This window comes from Pinus tabuliformis, chromosome 2_1 (genome assembly GCF_031772625.1).
Source record: "Pinus tabuliformis cultivar Carrire ecotype Pingquan chromosome 2_1, CPIR1, whole genome shotgun sequence".
NCBI classification, from domain to species: Eukaryota; Viridiplantae; Streptophyta; class Pinopsida; order Pinales; family Pinaceae; genus Pinus; species Pinus tabuliformis.
In genome coordinates, this window is record NC_142299.1 from 540,678,641 (window position 1) to 540,697,976 (window position 19,336).

The window sequence follows — 19,336 nt, forward strand, 5'->3', positions numbered from 1 at the left end:
TTGTATTTTTTCACACTACCATCTGCAATGTATTTGATTTTGTAGATCCATCTCGAACCTACCACTGATCTGTCCTGAGGCCTAGGCACTACTTCCCAGACATCATTCACCATTATAGAGCTGTATTCCTCCACCATCACATCCATCGAAACTTGATGTTGAGGTGCCTCCTGAAAACTGAAAGGTTCGCCATCCTGAGCTACTAAGCCTTGATATCTATCGACTGTCTTCGCTCCCTTTTATTGTTCTTGGGTGCACCGATGAAATCTTCTGCATCCCGCAGAATCTGTCGGAGTTCTCGGCTCGTTCTTCCCTGGTAGTAGGTGCATCTATTAGCTCTTCCTCTTCCTGTGATTCCTCCTGTTCTGAAGGAGAATTCTTGGTACTGGCTTCCGCTGGTTGAAGTGGTTTGACCAACGACTCATCTTTTGACTGCTCCTTGGAAGGCATTTCTCAAGATTTTCTAAAGGCCCTATCTTCCATGAACTTCACATCTCGTCGAACTACTACCTTCCTGCTCCCTGGAAGATAGATTCTATATGCCTTAGCGTTCTTGCTATATCCCACTAGATATCCTTTCTCTGCAGTTTGATCTAACTTCTTCCTCTTCTCCTCGGGTATACGACAATATGCTAAACTCCCAAATATCCTGAAATGACTAACTTCAGGTGTCTTCCTGGTGAAGACTTTCTCTAGAGTAATTTTTCCCAGTGCCCTATGGGGAGTTCTATTCTGGACATAGATTGCCGTGTTGCATGCTTCTGCCCACAGGAATTTTGGCATATCCTGATTATACATCATAGCCCTAGCTGCTTCCATGATAGTCATGTTCTTCCTTTCTGCTACTCCATTCTGCTCTGGATTGTAAGGAGCTGTCCACTCTCTTCTGTTGCCCTCCCTAGCGCAGAAATCGGTGAATTCCTTGTCGACATATTCTCCACTATTGTCTAAGCGCAAGACTTGTATTTTCTTTCCTGTTAGATTATCCAGTCAGATTCTCCACTAGAGCCTTGGACTCTTTGAATCGACAGAAAACCTCATCCTTGGTTTTCAGAAATAAATCCAAGTCTTCTTGGAATGGTCATCGATGACCACTAAGAGCTTTTGTGGACATCGGTCCGCAGATATCTGAGTGTATCAGTCCAAGTACACTCTTGGCCCTGTTTTTACTTATAGGAAACATTGCTTTGGCATACTTGCCTAGAGCACATCCTCTGCATACATTATCTCGTTCTGTACTAGGATTTGGAACTCTTGTCACAGTTTTCCTGAGAATTCTCAGAGCCCCATGGTGCAAATGTCCCATCCTTTTGTGCCATAGTTCATTCAAATCCTTGTCTCCATTACTGCTTATCAGTGCCATTGGTGATTCTAGCTACAACCTGTTACTTCTGGTTCTGATCTGTACTTTCTTTTTCCAGCTTGGGTGTTTGACATATACTTTCTCCTTAATGAAGAAAACGTCATAGCCCTTGCTTTGAAGTTGTGATACAAAAAGTAAGTTCATCCCCAGTCCTGGCACATGCAGCAAAGGAGGGTTTTATTAATCAGCTTGCTTGATTACAGCTAGGGTGCCAACTGGCTTTCCCAACAGAGATAACCACATGGCAATAATACCACAAAAATCCTCCTGCGCTTACCCTAGGCTCAGCGTCAACCCAGCTAGCCTCTGCGCAGCGCTCAGACCCTCTGTGTCAGCACTCTGCCTCACTGCGTCAATACTTGGCCTCTCTGTGTCACCCACACAGGCTCTCCAGTTATTGCACAATCCAGGTGCCTCTGCGTCTTTCTGATTGGCTCTGTGTTTTCCTTTCTGATCTTTGCGTTGGTCTTCAGGTACTATCCCTACTTCTCTGCTATGTACCCACTGCCTCTCACTGCAATCCAGACCACTAGTTCGAATTTCTCAACAAGCCCCGCTCCAGAAATTGAATTGACTGGTCTTCGTCAGTATATGTCCAACTGACCCTCAAGTATTCTCTTATACTTTTCCTAATGATGGATCAACGGTCGAGATTAAGTCCCTAATGAATAGCTAAGATTAAAATAGACTTGATCTTTATCTCTTAGAAGCTTCTCATCCTTATCTTTATTAATACCCATTAATATTTTTATTTTCCTAAGTTGAGACTTAGCAATTCATTAAAAATATTAATTATTTTAATAACTCCTCATCTGGATGGAATTTTCCAAAACGATTTATGGGTCTTGGAGATCTCATGTGCTTTAGCCCCTCCACCAATTTTCATGGCTAGAGCACATCTGATGCTACCCCAAATCAACATCTTCACCCTAGACCAAGACTGGACCTTCCCTCCACACCAAGTCTGCTTCCCAGAATTTCAACCTCTTTCCAACAAATTTGACTAGGCAGCAGCTTACGACAACTGGCAACAATGAAACTTGGAAGACTTCGATCTCCTAATCCAGAGCACGAAACAGAGAAAGAGAAACACCAAAATTTCGATTTTGCTTTTCTCATTAAAATTCCCCAAACTTGCATTCACTTTGGCTTCCCGACAACAAACTCGCACCTTTTCCCAGCTACAAGAGAACTTCGCACTTCTTCCCAGCTACAAGAGAATTTCACACATCTTCCCATCTATAAAAGAAATCTAATTTGTGTGAGAGAATGATGCTTCAAATGGATTCGATGAGCTTGCTTTGATAGGCTCCATGTGAGGTCGAATAGGATCCTTAGGTCGACTTGATCTTCTTCTAGGCCGACATGGTGTGGAGGTTACATAAATCATATTTGACTCAATACTTAACCTTTTCACATGATTCAAAAGCCCAAGAAGGGTCTCTTTAAAAGTACAATGACTCTATTGACTCAGAATAAATCCTAGAAGTCCTCAATGGGGACTTCGACCTAAGACATGGTGACCCAAGCATGAAACCCATGCTTTAATAAGTGACAATAATAATAATAAAAAATATTTTCTTTATTCTTTTGTCAAGTAAATTACATGATGACTCAAGTACATTAATGAAAACTGAACTGTTGATTTGGGGTAGTATCGAATGTGCTCTAGCCATGAAAATTGGTGGAGAGGCTAAAGCACATGAGATCTCCAAGACCAAGAAATGGTTTGGGGAAATTCCACCCGGTGAAGGAGATATTAAAACAATTAATATTTTTAATGGGTTCCTAAGTCTAAACTTAGGAAATAAAAATATTAATGGGTACTAATATAAAACTAGGTTAGAAGGTTCTAAATGACATGGATCAAGCCAAATCTAATCTTAGCCATTGATGAGAGATGTAATCTTGGCCGTTGAAGACTCAACAGAAAAAGTATAAGAGGAGGCTTGAGGGTCAGTTGGAGATACACTAAATTGATTAGTCAATTCGATTTTCTAGAGCAGGGTTTGCTAAGAGAAATCGAACCAGTGATCACAGTTGTAGCGAGGGGCAGTGAGTGCATAGCAGATAGGCAGAGATGGTACCGAAAGACCAATGCAGAGGCAGAGAGGCAGACATAGTGCCAACAGAAGCTACACAAAGGGCCAGAGTGACTGCGCAGAGGGCCAGAGGGCCTGCGTGAGTGACGCAGAGGCTGCAGAAGTGAAGCAGAGGGCCAGAAAGGCTGCGCAGTGCATCAGGAGGCTGACGCATCCTTTCTAAATGACATGGATCAAGCCAAATCTAATCTAGGCGTTGATTAGAGATGTAATCTCGGTCGTTGAAGACTCAACAGAAAAAGTATAAGAGGAGGCTTGAGGGTCAGTTTGAGATACACCAGATTAATCAGTCAGTTCGATTTTCTAGAGCAGGGTTTGCTAAGAGAAATCGAACCAATGATTAGAGTTGCAGCGAGAGGTGGTGAGTGCATAGTAGAGAGGCAGAGATAGTGCCGGAAGACTAGTGCAGAGGCAGAGAGGCGGACATAGAGCCAGCAGAGGACCAAAGTGACTGCGCAGAGGGCCAGAGGCCCTATGTGAGTGATACAGAGGGCCAGAAAGGCTGCGCAGTGCATCAGGACGCTGACGCAGAGGGTTCTAGGCTAACGCAAAGGCCAGGAGGGTTGACGCAGAGGGTTCTAGGCTAACGCAGAGGCCAGGAGGGCTGACGCTGAGCCTCAGAGAGATGCTGGAGAGAGTTTTGTGGAGCAGAGTTTCAGAATATCTGCTTCCGAAGAGAGGTATCACTGCCAGATTGATTTATCTGTAGGGTGAGCCAGTTTGGCACCCAGTTGTACTCAAGAAAAGCTTCTTAATAATAAAACCCTCAGAACTACTGCACCAGTTTTCCCAAGTTGGGTTTTTCCGAGGACGGTTGTCCAAAAATGACGGTGTCCCTTGTGTGTTTGTCTATTTCTTTTAGTTGATGATATGTAGATGGTTGAGACTGCATTGTGTTTATTTCCGAATTTATATGGTTAAATAACTTGTTCAGTAATTAAACAAGTAAGGTGAAATAAACTAGATAGTGCAGGAAAATTTCTAATGGGTTAGACTTAGAAATTTCAACATGGTATCAGAGGATTGCAGATCACAGGAGGGCTGAAGGAACCAACTGAATTAGAGAATTTGCAGTAGAAACAACTGTCCCGAGTGACAAAGGCTGTTCGTAAGCAGAATGCAGCAGAGAAGGGGTGACGCAGAGGGCCTTCGCCATTAGTTCGAGCCAGAGAAGGGGCCAACACAGAAGTAGTGAGAGGTAGAAGAGGCTCACGAAGAGCCACGTCATCTTGCTCAACCAAGTAGGAGTGACGTAGTTGGCTAGTGGAGCGATTCAACCACTGTCGGGATTGCACAGATGCTAGAGGCTCAATTCTTCAGTTGCTGGGGCATAGGAAGCTGTGGGCAGATTGTGGAGTGTGAAGTTGGTGGGGTGCTGTTGCTGTTGAGGCAGAACAATACCTAACGGGACAGATCCAAGTTAGAGGGAGTCGTTACCTAGGTGGATTTCTAGCCAAGAAATCCATATTAGTGTTGCAAGAGCAAAGGAGATCGGAGAGGTGCGATTCCACTGTTGGCAGAATGATTCCAGGAGGGAAATTGAGACTCAGAGAGAATCTAGAAGAGAATTTCCAGGAGGGAAGTAGAGACGCAGAGGGAGTTCGAAGAGAGAACTTCTAGGAGGGAAGTAGAGACTCAGGAGAGTCGAAAAAAAGAGTAGAGATGGCAATGAACAGATGGAGGGATTAGGATAGGTTGGACGGAGCATCCAATTTTGTCATCTGGAAGGCCAGGATCCTGTCCTAGTGTTGGAATTTCTAAGTCTACCTGTTAGAAATCCTTCCTGTACTTTCTGATTTATTTCTTCCTACTTGTTTTGTTAATTAACAAGTTATTTGCCATGTAAATACTGAAAATAAATACAAGTACAGTCTCAACACATACAAATCATCAACTGAAGGAAAAAAACAAGCACACAAGTGACACCGTTATTTTTGGACTAATGTCGCTGGGAAAACCCAATGTGGGAAAACCGGTGCAACTATTTGAGAGTTTTATTATTAAGCAGTTTCAGAATACAATCTGGGTGTCAAAAATGGCTCACCCAACAGAGAATGCCTTCGGTAGTAGTACCTCTCAGTCAGAGACAAATATCAGCCCCAATCTGCCCCACGAAATCTCCTAGCATCAACCTCTCTGGGCTCTGCGTCAGCGTCTCTGGCCCATCGTCTGCCCAGCGTCAGCCTCTCGGGCGTAGCGTCAGCCTCTTTGGGCTCTGCGTCAGCCTCTGGAGCCTCTGTGTCTCCCACGCTGGCCCACCTAAGGCTTTGCGCAACTCCTGGTTGCCTCTGCGTGGCCTTTGGTTGGCTCTACGTCAACCCTCTCTCGGCTTCTGTGCAGATGCTCCTGGTACTATCTCTGCTTCTTTGCTACTGCATTCACTGCCCTCAGCTGCAACTTTGATCACTCCTTCGATTTCCTCAGCAAGCCCTGCCCCAGAAAATCGAATTCTTGATCAGCTCGGTGTGTTCTCCAAGTGACCCTCAAGCTTCTTCTTATACTTTTCTCATTGACAATTCAACGGCCAAAATTAAGTCCCTAATCAACGACTAAGATTAGATCTGGCTTGATCCATGACTTTTGGACCATTCTAACCCAGTTTTATATTAATTCACATTAATATTTTATTTTCCCTAAGTTTACACTTAGGGACTCCATTAAAAGTATTAATTATTTTAATATCTCCCAAACTGGTCAGATTCTGCCCAAACCATTTCTGGGTATTGGAGATCTCATGTGCTTTAGCCTCTCCACCAATTTTCGTGGCTAGAGCACAGTCGATGCTACCCCAAATCAACACTCCCTCTTAGCGAGCACTGTGCTTTAGTAATACTCCTCACTGAGTATCACCTTGATCATTCGATATCGGTCCCTGTGCGGATGCTAGGCCTGCTGCCCAACATCCTCTGCACTGTTGTATCATGTACTGCTACCCATGGCCTTGCCACTGCCACTGCTGCATCTGTACGACAACTCCCTCTGCATCCGTGCTTCTGCCGATGGCACTGCCACTGCTGCATCTGCACTGCAACCCGTCTCATCATCCTACCCATGGCATTGCCACTACTAACTGTTTCACTGCAACTCAATCACTGAAAAGTAAGTAACTGATCTCCCAACTCTGAGATCTCTGTCAGGCTAGAAATACTCCCGATGCTGAAGCAACCTCTGTCACTGACAAGTGCTCCCTCTCTGACCTCTGCGCTGCTGCAACAACTCTATGCATCTTGCACTGCTACCTCATGCTGTCCTAGGACTCCTGCACTGTAGCTCCCTTTGTCGCTCCATCCGCATCTATCTCTATCGACATCCACCAGTCTTGCTACTCTTTGGGGCTCTCGTGGCAAGGTATAATCCAAGAGGTTGGGTACCTCGAGGATCCTGCCCCTCATCGCCTATAGTCTGTTTGACTACAGCTCAATGTCTCCCCACTTCCTCTCAAGTGGCGCATGAGCACTCATGGCACAGTCATCATCTGTCTCCACTTCTTTCTCCGCCCTTGCAGGCGCAACCTTAGTCTTAGAAGCCTCTCCCTTGCACTTCTTCCTCGGACACTAGCTCGCATAGTGACCCAATTCCCCACAATGGAAGTATTTGACCTTGGAGTGGTCTTTCTTCTTCCGTTTCTCCTGCTTTGCCTCAGATGCTAGGGCAGCATCCTCCTCTTGCTCCTTGATTCTAACCCCCTTGTTGTTGCTTCCCGCCTTGGTTAGCCTTCTGATCTCTTCTTGACGAAGAGCCGCCCATAATTCCCCCCAATCTAGAAGGGTTGACCTGCCCAGTATACTTTGGAAAAATATTTCCCAATCCTTTGACACTGCGTTCAATGCGGTCCTCACCAACGTCTTCTCATCCCGCGTGGCCCCTATGGAAGTCAGTTGATCCCGGATCTCCTTAAATCGACCGAGGAAGGTGTCTATCTGTTTTCCCTTTTGCATCTGGTATGACCGCAGCTCATTTTCTAGTAGCATCTTCCTCTGCACAGAAGTATGCTGATACAATTTCGTCAGGGCCTCCTGTTGTCCAACAGATTGTCTAGGTAGCGCGACAACGCTCAGACCGGGGGTTGTCACCCTGATCCCTGATCTCTCCGTTTAAGCCGTCTCCCTGAAGCAGGCTAAGGGGGGTAGACCCTATGGGAAAAAGGAAGACCAACTGGGAACCAGTTGGGTTGGGAGACACAGCAGGGGGAAACAAGCACTTGATCGATTTTAGAATTTGATTAGATCTTTAAATGCTTAAGACCAGTGCCTTATGGAGTTAATGAAAACCAAGTAATTAATTAGCTGCTGCTGCTTATGAAGTAATTTAACGATTGCTTGAAAATATTTACAAAATATCCAACATGTAACAATCATTATACAATCAAAGCAATGATTAATTTCACCAGATGCAAGATATTCAAAAGATGCACAAAGCGTTAGCAATGTTCCAGCAATTAAATTTCAAAAGATTGAATACTTCAAGTAACCACGAAATTTTAAATGCTAACCAGCTCACAAAATGATTCGCCACTTTTCAATAGCTAATCTTTAAATAAACATTTAAGCGCATTTAACTATAGCGAAGTGGAACATAGATACCACAAAAGACACCAAAATGAATTTTCAATTTTTAGTTAATCTTTTCAAAAAATTTTAATTTTTATATATTTTTATACTTTTATAAAATTCTAAGATTAAAATCAAAATAAAACAAAAGTAAAATCCTAATAAAATTAAAATTTAATCTAAACTAAGACCAAAAAAAATAAAAAATAAAAAGGAACCTTTTTTTTGAAACCTTTTATGATTTCTTATTATGTTTTAATTTTTTATGAAATTTTTGTAGATTAAATGAAAATCTAAACCCAAAATAAATCAAACTCTAGAATTAACTTTTTATGATTTTTATATTTTATTTTTTTTATATTTGATTTTTAAAGCAAAATGAAAATTGAATATATCTAATTTAAAACTAAAACCTAGTTCAAAAAAAAATCAAAATCTAATATAAATCAAATCTAAAATTTTATTTTTTATTTTTTTTATTTTTTATGAAGTCCTAAGTTAAAACAAATCAAAACCAAAAATAACACCTTTATTTTTATTTTTTTTATTGTTTATGGCTTTTTTTTTATATTCTAGATTTTTTAATATTATTTTTAAAAGGTCAAAATAAACAAAATTTAAATCTGAATTAAAACTGCAAAGAAATAAATCTAAATTATTTAAAAAAAATCTAATTCTAAAAGAACTAATGTATATACATCATAAATAAAAAAGAAAATTTGAAATCTATCTAAATCCTAAATTAAACACCATAGGCAAACAAGCTAATAAAAATGAAATCGATCATGAGTTTGCTGTTGTGCGTATGTGCAGGTTGGAGAACAAATACGACATCTGAGGAGATCCGCAGTTGATGTGGAGAAATCGACGGCAAATAGGAAGGGTCTCACGCAGGTTTAATGGAGCAGAGATGTATACGTTGGTCTTGCGTGGAATGGAGGCTGGAAGGAGATGCATGAATAGGAGCCATGTGAGCAGGAAATGCACAATAACAAGGATTATTGCAGCGTAAATTCAATAGCGTGTAGAGGGTCAGGCTGCAACGAAATGGGGAGAGAGGAGGCGACAGATCAGATCTAAGAAGATTGGAGGGTAAACGTTGGAGGCTGCATAGGGAATTGTGTGTAATGGCAAGTGTGAGCAGAAATAATGGATGCGGTGTGAAGGAAAATGGCCAAATGGGAGCAAGCAACAGATAAGGCTGCGGGAGGATTGGCTTGGACAATGTGGATGAGGATTTGCTGCGGGGGAAACGCAGATGGGAAGCAACAGATGGCAGCGCCGCGGGGTCTATGAAAATTGGAACAGACAGCAGGGCTGGGGCCCTAAAATTTTTTTGAAATGCGCAGCAAAATAACACTAGGAAGCCAGCAACTAAAGAAAATAGTTTCCAGAGACCCTAATAAAATTATTTGGGCCACTCAACTTCAGTTTTGTTGATGAAACCCTCTCAAAGATTTCCAGTTCTGAAAGTGACTGAAGTTGAAACCCTCGGACATCAAAACAGTGCCCCTGAAAAAACTGGTTGTGAGGCCAGATCTTACCCCCCAGGGCCTAGATCTGGCTTCCAACAAGAATCTCTTCCTCAAATCAGCAACCTGCAAAAACAGAAAACCTAGAGGCAAAATATGCAAGGAAAAAACACAATTTAACTAAATAATTACAGTATTCACAACCTAACGACTCTAAGCAGCCAGATTTGTCAATAATCCACAAAATATATATATATTTTTAAATTTTAGATTTAGTATGAGGTGCTTCAAAAAACCCTTCATGCATTCACCAGAAAATTTCAAATGATAAGCTCAGGATTAAAACTAGCCGGGCTCTTCAGAAAGTGCTTCTCGGGAGTTGGCTGGTTCAGTAGAGAACTTCCCCAAACGCCCTTTGATCTTCGAAATCTAGATTTTCCTGCACAACTTACTTCAACCATTAACAAAGAAGGAGAAAATGATACTAAAGTCCAAATCTAATGGAGATACCTGCCATCACTCTTGACAAAGCTATTATCAATGGCTGAAATTAAAATCATGCACAGAAATAAAACATCTTACAACATTTCTGGAAGAGTAACACCAGCAAGATTTCAACCCCAAAGTCTTTCTTTATTGCACATGAAAAATGACTACAAGAGAGCTTTCTTTAGGACAAGACTCCCAGATCGAATGATCTCAAATGACCCCTGATACCCTATTTAGAGAAAAATTTCCCAACGGCTAGTTCGAGTGATCGATGTCAAAGTGATCTCGACCGTCGATGAGGATCAAAATCTCTTTTAATTTCATCCTTCGAAATTTTCAATGCATTTTAATATATTAAAATTTTGCATTTATTTCCTCAACTTTGACTTATTATTATTTTATTTTTTTAAATTATTTTATTTTATTTTATTTTTAAATTTTTAAATTTTATTATTTATATGTTTTATTATTTTTATTGGACCCTCGAACTTAGCCTTTGGAAAAATCACCTAGGACCTAGGACTTATGAGGTGATAAAACATTTTCTAACCCTCAAGACACTTTACATCATGATTTTTACATTTTTACATCTCAAGGGGGGAAAACCCATTTGACATAGACCCTCATAGACCACCCAGTTCTGCGACACAAATATAATCTAGCAGATCAAGTGATTTGTAATAACCTAACCAAATAGTTAGGATTATTCCCAAATCACTTTTACATAGACTCGACCTAGCACACTAGGACTCCCTAAGATTCTAATGACAAAATCCATTCTGACTTTGGGGTTAGGCTGAAGGAAAACTCTGCCGATCATGGATCTGTGAGACAAAAAACCTTCCGGAATGTAGATCATCACTAGAAAATTAAGTTCACCTAGGCAATTACATACATGATACATATTTGCTAAGATTATTTACAATTTACACATGCAGACTGAGTTTACAACATAATATGATCGGGCTGATGATGATAGTTGAATGGCACAGACACGTCGATCAAGCACTATCCCTTTTGTGAAAAAAGGGGTTGTATTGCTATGGGTAGTTGACACGTAGTGGTCAACATCTAGCTCTACTTGGGGACACGTTGCTGCACTGTAGGAATGTGAGAATCCAGAATCTGCATCCACGCAACACACAACAAAACATAAGTAGCATCCATCCAAAAATCATCATATAACATTAAGCACAGGAAAGATATAAGCTCTTCATTTATTAACTATCTAGTAACATGAAAAGTAAATCTAATCCTAAAATAGAAAAGAAAATGCTGAAAAAACAAGGAGTAGGGTTAGCAATACAGAGGATGCCCCATGGCATCATATGTGTTCAATATAGTGTATACTAAGCATTTGCCTGCTTTCAGGCAAATCTGTTGGTTGCTTCTCGGATGCGCCATCTCCAATTCTGGATATGGTAGGACTTTTTCCTATCCGAAAATCAAGTTGCTTGCGGCCATCTGATGCATCAAATCTTCTTCTCGTTCTCTTTCTCTTGTGTTTTTTCCTTGTCTAACATTCTGCTTCAAAACTCTCAGATGAAGTATGTAAGATATGTGTGACATGTCTTTCTTCATCTTGCATCTGATCTTTATCGTTTTTAATTTTATCTGGATCACTTTCAATTAACCACCTTTCAATCGAACCAATGACCTCCTCATAATAAAATGGAGCTTGTTGCAGCAGATAAGGAGACTTTTGATCTGTGGATGTTTCCTGGTTTCTTTCATTTTCTTACCGCTGTTGAAATTTCTATACTTGTATCGTAATGGCATCCATCTGGCTAGAGTGTTCAAGCTTCATAGCACCGATTTCCCTGGCATGATCTTCTTCCATATCTTTTATTACTTTATCGTTCTTTTCCTTTATGGTCATCAAGCAATGCTGCATAGAGTTTATCTCTTTCTTATGATTCGGTTGCATGGTAGCCAACTGATTATTATAATCAAATGTCATGATAGTCATTTCTTCATCCATAGTTAATAACTTGTTTTGCATAGAATTGATTTTCCTATCATGATTAGCTTTCATGGTTTCCATTTCCTTATCTCACCTTTCCAGGTGGTGTATAAAGTCCTCATATCGTTGGCGTAATTAGTTACAAATTTTTCTTGATTGATCTCCATATTTTTTACCAGCCACATTAGTTCTTGTATAATTTGCTTCTGATTCATTGTCGACATTGATTTTACAATTTGTCCCTGCTTTTCCACTATCATGGATTTGATCTGCAATGGTACAGGTGGATGGCACATTCTGATATGAAGAATTGTCTTGAAATCTTTCATCGACAGCTGGACCTTTCATAAGATTACTTTCATTCTGTTGCACAATTTTAGGGGCACAAGGCGAGCTATCTTGATAACCATATCTATCTTTAAAAGCATTGACAATGTCTTGTAAAGAAGTGAAAGAATCTTCAGGACAATTATTAAACCAATTCAAAGCATCACCCTCTAAAGAAAGGACAAATAGACGCATTTTGACATCTTCATGATCATACTGAGGAGATCTACAATATATGATCATTATACGAGTAAACTTGCATAAATGCTTTCTAACAGCGACTGAATCACCACCCGAGAACAAAGGTAATTTAGAAATGGCCACTTCTGGAATATCATGGAGAAAATCAGTAAAATGACATGGGGTAAACGAATAATCCATGATGAATAATGAGGGACCAAATGGATGATAGAAAGAGATCTCTGCTCAAGAAAATCAAGAGATGAAAGAAGTGGAGTCGCCACTTGAACATGAATCTAACTCTAGGATCCAAAAAGCAACAAACAAGCAGATATGAGGGAGGCTTCTTGTCTGGGAAAAAATAAATGAAAAGAAATGGAGTCGCCACCCAAACAAGAAACGAACTGAAGAGTAGGTGTTGAAGGTACGATTAAACGATATGACGAAAGATAAGGTGATGAAAAGATCAAATGACGCCAAAGAATGTTGGCCGTTTGATAGGCTAATGAATGGCGGAAAAGATGAGATGATGCCAAAAAATGTTGACTTTGCCGGTTCAAATGAAAAGGTAAGAAATGAGAAGAAAGATGAGGAAATGTCGTGAGGACCAAGGACAAAAAAAACTTTGTCCCCGGCAACGGCGCCAAAAAATGCTGACTTTGCCAGCTTGAATGAGAGATGAGAAAGATGAAAGATGAATGTCATTGAAATGCCAGGGACAGAAAAACTCTATCCCCGGCAACAGTGCCAAAAAATGTTGTCGCACAGATTGTCTAGGCAGCGTGACAACGCTCAGACCAGGGGCTGTCATCCTGATTCCCGATCTCTCTGTTTTAGTTGTCTCCCTGAAGCAGGCTAAGGGGGGTAGACCCTATGGGAAAAATGAAGACCAACTGGGAACCAGTTGGGTTGGGAGACACAGCAGGGGGAAACAAGCACTTGATCGATTTTATAATTTGATTAGATCTTTAAATGCTTAAGACCAGTGCCTTATGGTGTTAATGAAAACCAAGTAATTAATTAGCTGCTGCTGCTTGTGAAGTAATTTAATGATTGCTTGAAAATATTTACAAAATATCCAACATGTAACGAGCATTATATAATCAAAGAAATGATTAATTTCACCAGATGCAAGATATTCAAAAGATGCACAAAGCGTTAGCAATGTTCCAGCAATTAAATTTCAAAAGATTGAATACTTCAAGAAACCACGAAATTTTAAATGCTAACTAGTTCACAAAATGATTCACCACTTTTTAATAGCTAATCTTTAAATAAACATTTAAGCGCATTTAACTATAGAGAAGTGGAACATAGATACCACAAAAGACACCAAAATGAATTTTCAATTTTTAGTTAATCTTTTCAAAATTTTTTAATTTTTATATATTTTTTAATTTTTATAAAATTCTAAGATTAAAATCAAAATAAAACAAAACTAAAATCCTAATAAAATTAAAATCTAATCTAAACTAAGACCCAAAAAAAATAAAAAATAAAAAGGAACCTTTTTTTAAACCTTTTATGATTTTTTAATTATTTTTTAACATTTTATGAGATTTTTGTAGATTAAATGAAAATTTAAACCCAAAATAAATCAAACTCTAGAATTAACTTTTTATGATTTTTTATATTTTTTATATTTGATTTTTAAAGCAAAATGAAAATTGAATATGTCTAATTTAAAACTAAAACCTAAGTTAAAAAAAAAATCAAAATCTAATCTAAATCAAATCTAAATTTTTTTTTGTTATTTTTTTATTTTTTATGAAGTCCTAAGTTAAAACAAATCAAAACCAAAAATAACACCTTTATTTTTATTTTTTTATTGTTTATGGCTTTTTTTATATTTTAGATTTTTTAATATTATTTTTAAAAGGTCAAAATAAACAAAATTTAAATCTGAATTAAAACTGCAAAGAAATAAATCTAATTTATTTAAAAAAATCTAATTCTAAAAGAACTAACATATATACATCATGAAAAAAAAGAAAATTTGAAATCTATCTAAATCCTAAACTAAACACCATAGGCAAGCAAGCTAATAAAAATGAAATCGATCATGAGTTTGCTGTTGTGCGTATGTGCAAGTTGGAGAACTAGTACGGCAGCAGAGGAGATCCGCAGCTCACGTGGAGAAATCAACAGCGAATAGGAAGGGTCTCACGCAGGTTTAATGGAGCAGAGATGGATACGTGGGTCTTGCGTGGAATGGAGGCTGGAAGGAGATACATGAATAGGGCCACGGGAGCAGGAAATGCGCAGTAACAAGATTATTGCAGCGCAAATTCAATAGCGTGGACAGCGTCAGGTTGCAACGAAATGGGGAGAGAGGAGGCGACAGATTAGATTTGAGAAGATTGGAGGGTAAACGCTAGAGGCTGCGTGGGGAACTGTGTAATGGCAAGCATTAGTAGAAATAATGGATGCTGCATGAAGGAAAGTGGCCAAATGGGAGCAAGCAACAGATAAGGGGATGCTGCAGGTTTGGCGATGGTAGCGTGAAGGCTGCGGGAGGATTGGCTTGGACAGTGTGGATGAGGATTTGCAACTGGGGAAACGCAGATGGGCAGCAACAGATGGCAGCGCTGCGGGGTCTATGAAAATTGGAGCAGATAGCAGGGCTGGGGCCCTAAAAAAATTTCGAAATGCACAGCGAAATCCCACCAGGCAGCCAACAACTAAAGAAAATACTTTCCAGAGACCCTAATAAAATTATTTGGGCCACTCAACTTCAGCTTTGTTGATGAAACCCTCTCAAAGACTTCCAGATCTGAAAGTGACTGAAGTTGAAACCCTCGGACAGCAAAACAGTGCCCCTGTAAAAACTGGTTGTGAGGCCAGATCTTACCCCCCAGGGCCTAGATCTGGCTTCCAACAAGAATCTCTTCCTCAAATCAGCAACCTGCAAAAACAGAAAACCCAGAGGCAAAATATGCAAGGAAAAAACCCAAAATTTAACTAAATAATTACAGTATTCACAAACTAACGACTCTAAGGAGCTAGATTTGTCAATAATCCACAAAATATATATATATTTTTAAATTTTAGATTTAGTATGAGGTGCTTCAGAAAACCCTTTATGCATTCATCAGAAAATTTCAAATGATAAGCCCAGGATCAAAACTAGCTGGGCTCTTCAGAAAGTGCTTCTCCGGAGTTGGCCGGTTCAGTCGAGAACTTCCACAAACGCCCGTTGATCTTCGAAATCTAGATTTTCCTGCACAACTTACTTCAACCATTAACAAAGAGGGAGAAAATGATACTAAAATCCAAATCTAATGGAGATACCTGCCATCATATTCAGAGATTTAACTACCATTCAAACCCTAGCAACTAAAAAAGATACCTGTGTTTAAAATCACTCTTGACAAAGCTATTATCAATCGCTGAAATTAAAATCATGCACAGAAATAAAACATCTTACAGCATTTCTGGAAGAGTAACACCAACAAGATTTCAATCCCAAAGTATTTCTTTATTACACATGAAAAATGGCTACAAGAGAGCTTTCTTTAGCACAAGACTCCGAGATCAAATGATCTCAAATGACCCCTGACACCCTATTTAAAGAAAAATTTCCCAACAGCTAGTTCGAGTGATCCATGTCAAAGTGATCTCGACCGTTGATGAGGATCAAAATCTCTTTTAATCTCATCCGTCGAAATTTTAAATGCATTTTAATATATAAAATTTTGCATTTATTTCCTCAACTTTGACTTTTTATTATTTTATTTAATTTTTTAATTTTTCATTTTATTTAATTTTATTTTTTAATTATTTTTAATTTTTAAATTTTATTATTATTTTTAAATTTTATTATTATTTATATTTTTTATTATTTTTATTGGACCCTCGAACTTAGCCTTTGGAAAAATCACCTAGGACCTAGGACTTATGAGGGGATAAAACATTTTCTAACCCTCAAGACACTTTACATCATGATTTTTACATTTTTACATCTCAAGGGGGGAAAACCCATTTGACATAGACCCTCATAGACCACCCAGTTTTGCGACACAAATATAATCTAGTAGATCAAGCGATTTGTAATAACCTAACCAAATAGTTAGGATTATTCCCAAATCACTTTTACATAGACTCGACCTAGCACACTAGGAATCCCTAAGATTCTAATGACAAAATCCATTCTGGCTTTGGGGTTAGGCTGAAGGAAAACTCTGCTGATCATGGATCAGTGAGACAAAAAACCTTCCGGAATGTAGATCATCACTAGAAAATTAGGTTCACCTAGGCAATTACATACATGATACATATCTGCTAAGATTATTTACAATTTACACATGTAGATTGGGTTTACAACATAATATGATTGGGCTGATGATGATAGTCGAATGGCACGGACACATCGATCAAGCGCTATCCTTTTGCGAAAGAAGGGGGTGTACTGCTATGGGTAGTTGACACGTAGTGGTCAACACCTCCCACATCGCATTTGCCATGTCCTTTTCGGCAATATGTGGTACTACATGGTCCTTGACCCCATCAAGGATGATGCTCTTGGCCCTCGCCATTGCCTCCTCGTACTTTCATTCTCAGCCGGGTCAACTGGGATTGCTATCGTGTTCAAGGCGATGTGCTTGAGACGATTCCTGTCTAGAATGGACAAGATCCTGGCCTTCCAGACTACGAAGTTTGAGGCTCCATCCAGTCTCTTTTGATCTCTTACCCCATTCATTGCCATTTCGTTGCTCCTCTTTCGACTCGAGTCTCTCTACTTCCCTCCTGGAAGTTCTCTGTGTGACTCCCTCTGAGCCTCGATTTCCCTCCTGGAAACCCCTCTGCCAATGTCGAGATGCCCCCACTTCGATCGTTAGTGCCGCTGCACCACTGATTCGGATTTCTTGGCTAGAAATCCTTGGCAACAACTCCCTCCTCCTTGGTCTTGCCCTGTGAGGTAATGCTCTGACCATAGTACCCCACCAGCTTCACTCTGCAACTTACACACAACCTCCTATGCCCCAACAAGCTGAAGGTTAGAGCCTTTAGGCTTTGCGCAATCCAGCACCAACAAAATCCGCACCTCCTGGCCACGAGCGTCAATCCTTCCTGACTGCGAAAGATGACTGGGCACTGCGTAGGTCAGCTCTGCTCCTCTCTGCCACTGCGCTGATCCTCTTTCCGGCTCCAACTGATGACTCAGGCACTGCATCACCCCGTCCTTGCTGCTTTTTTGCTAGGAACAACTTCTGTCACTCAGGATAGCTATTTCTCTGCTCGGCTGATGCCCTCAGTTATCCTGTTGAACTCCTCTATCATGACCCTACAAAAAATGTACCCATCACTCAAACAAAATCTTGGCTTGACATGCTATGTTTTTTCTATCTTATGTTAATGCTTAGAGGGTGATATTAATGACAAAGATCCCCATACCGATCTGGAGGTAATGACGAAGATAGCTCTGCATACTAATGCTTAGAGGGTGATATTAATGACAAAGGTCCTAATTTTCCAACAAGACTCAGAAATTAAACATTTCTCGTGGCGGCAAGAGGCCCAAACACTAGCAATAGATAATAGATTTACTTGTCTTTTCTAGTTTCTAGTAGTTTTTATAATAGTTGACTGTTTCATATTTATTATGATATTTTTTGTAAACAATATATGACAATTTAAGTTTGAAGTTTGAAGTTGGCAATTATAACTCATTGGTAATGAATTATGAATATGATGCTTCGTGAAAGTTGAAAGTTGTTTCATTTCATTTCATTTTATAACATTTCATTTCATGCTAAAATTTTTATATAATTTTGGTGATCAATGATGATAAATGTTATGTATTGAATTTTGAAATCTTGAATCTTTAAGATTGATGAATCATAAGACTCGATATGTTGTATGTTACTAACTTGTGGATGTGGTTGATGAAGGCTATAACTTCTAGATGATGGATGTTATATGGTTCAATCTATGTTTTTATGCTTTTTATATCTAATTCATCATTCTACATGCTTCTGTTGACATATATGCATCAAAATATATATTATATAAAAATTCGCTCCTGATTCGCTCACGATCTGGGAGCTTTTGGAAATTTCGCTCCCCGCTCTCGCCCCTGCTCCTACTCTTGCTTCCCGCTTTCACTTCCGCTCCCAAGTAACCTTGCTTTAACAACCTAATCCAACCAACTAGAATATTTCAACTTTTTAACAACACTACTTAAGAGTAGATTAAATCAATGGTAGCACTTTAGAGAGAGAGAAGACTTCATGAACAAGGGAGATATGGTGGCCATAGACAAAAGAATAATGTGCACATGCTAAAGAATCAGTCACAAGATCAATCCAAGATGTTGTTACAAATGAGGCATGAGTTGTGTATTTAAACACAACTCATGAGGTGGGGCATCTCCCTCCATGAGGGGTTTATGGACCCATATAAATGCTTAGGCCAACCTTAGTTACCTAAGATAACATTAAAAGATGTAGACTAGGTAAGCACTTAATCTGTACCTAGTGAGACAATCAATGAGGGCACTTAGCCATAAATGATCACATGCGAAAATTAGTGATTCCATTTTCTACATTTTCAAAGAACCAATTACAATTCTTAAACCTATATCATTAGGCTTTGACAAGAAATTCGAACACTTGACTCCATTATCAAAGGGGGTTACCTTGGAAGGAAAGATTTGTAGGATTCTTCTTTCTTGGTCTTCCTTGATGTAATTGAATAAATATATTATATTGAGAGGTTTTCCTCCATGCCTGTTGCTTTATAATATACATCTAAGATCTTGTATTCATCTGTCACTCATAGCATCCTTTCCAAACGAGAGAATATCATCTACAAAAAGTGAGTGAGTTAGAAAATGTGATTTGTCAGCTATGATTTCTTTGATGTCTCCTCTTTTGTTGTCTTTTACTCTT

At 39.4% G+C, this 19,336-nt stretch overlaps 1 protein-coding gene across 4 annotated transcripts in view; it reads left to right on the forward strand.

Annotated features, from left to right (window-relative positions):
* DCL2 (dicer-like 2) overlaps nt 1–19,336 on the forward strand; it is a 538,569-nt gene that overhangs the window by 206,512 nt on the left and 312,721 nt on the right. The window lies entirely within an intron of this gene.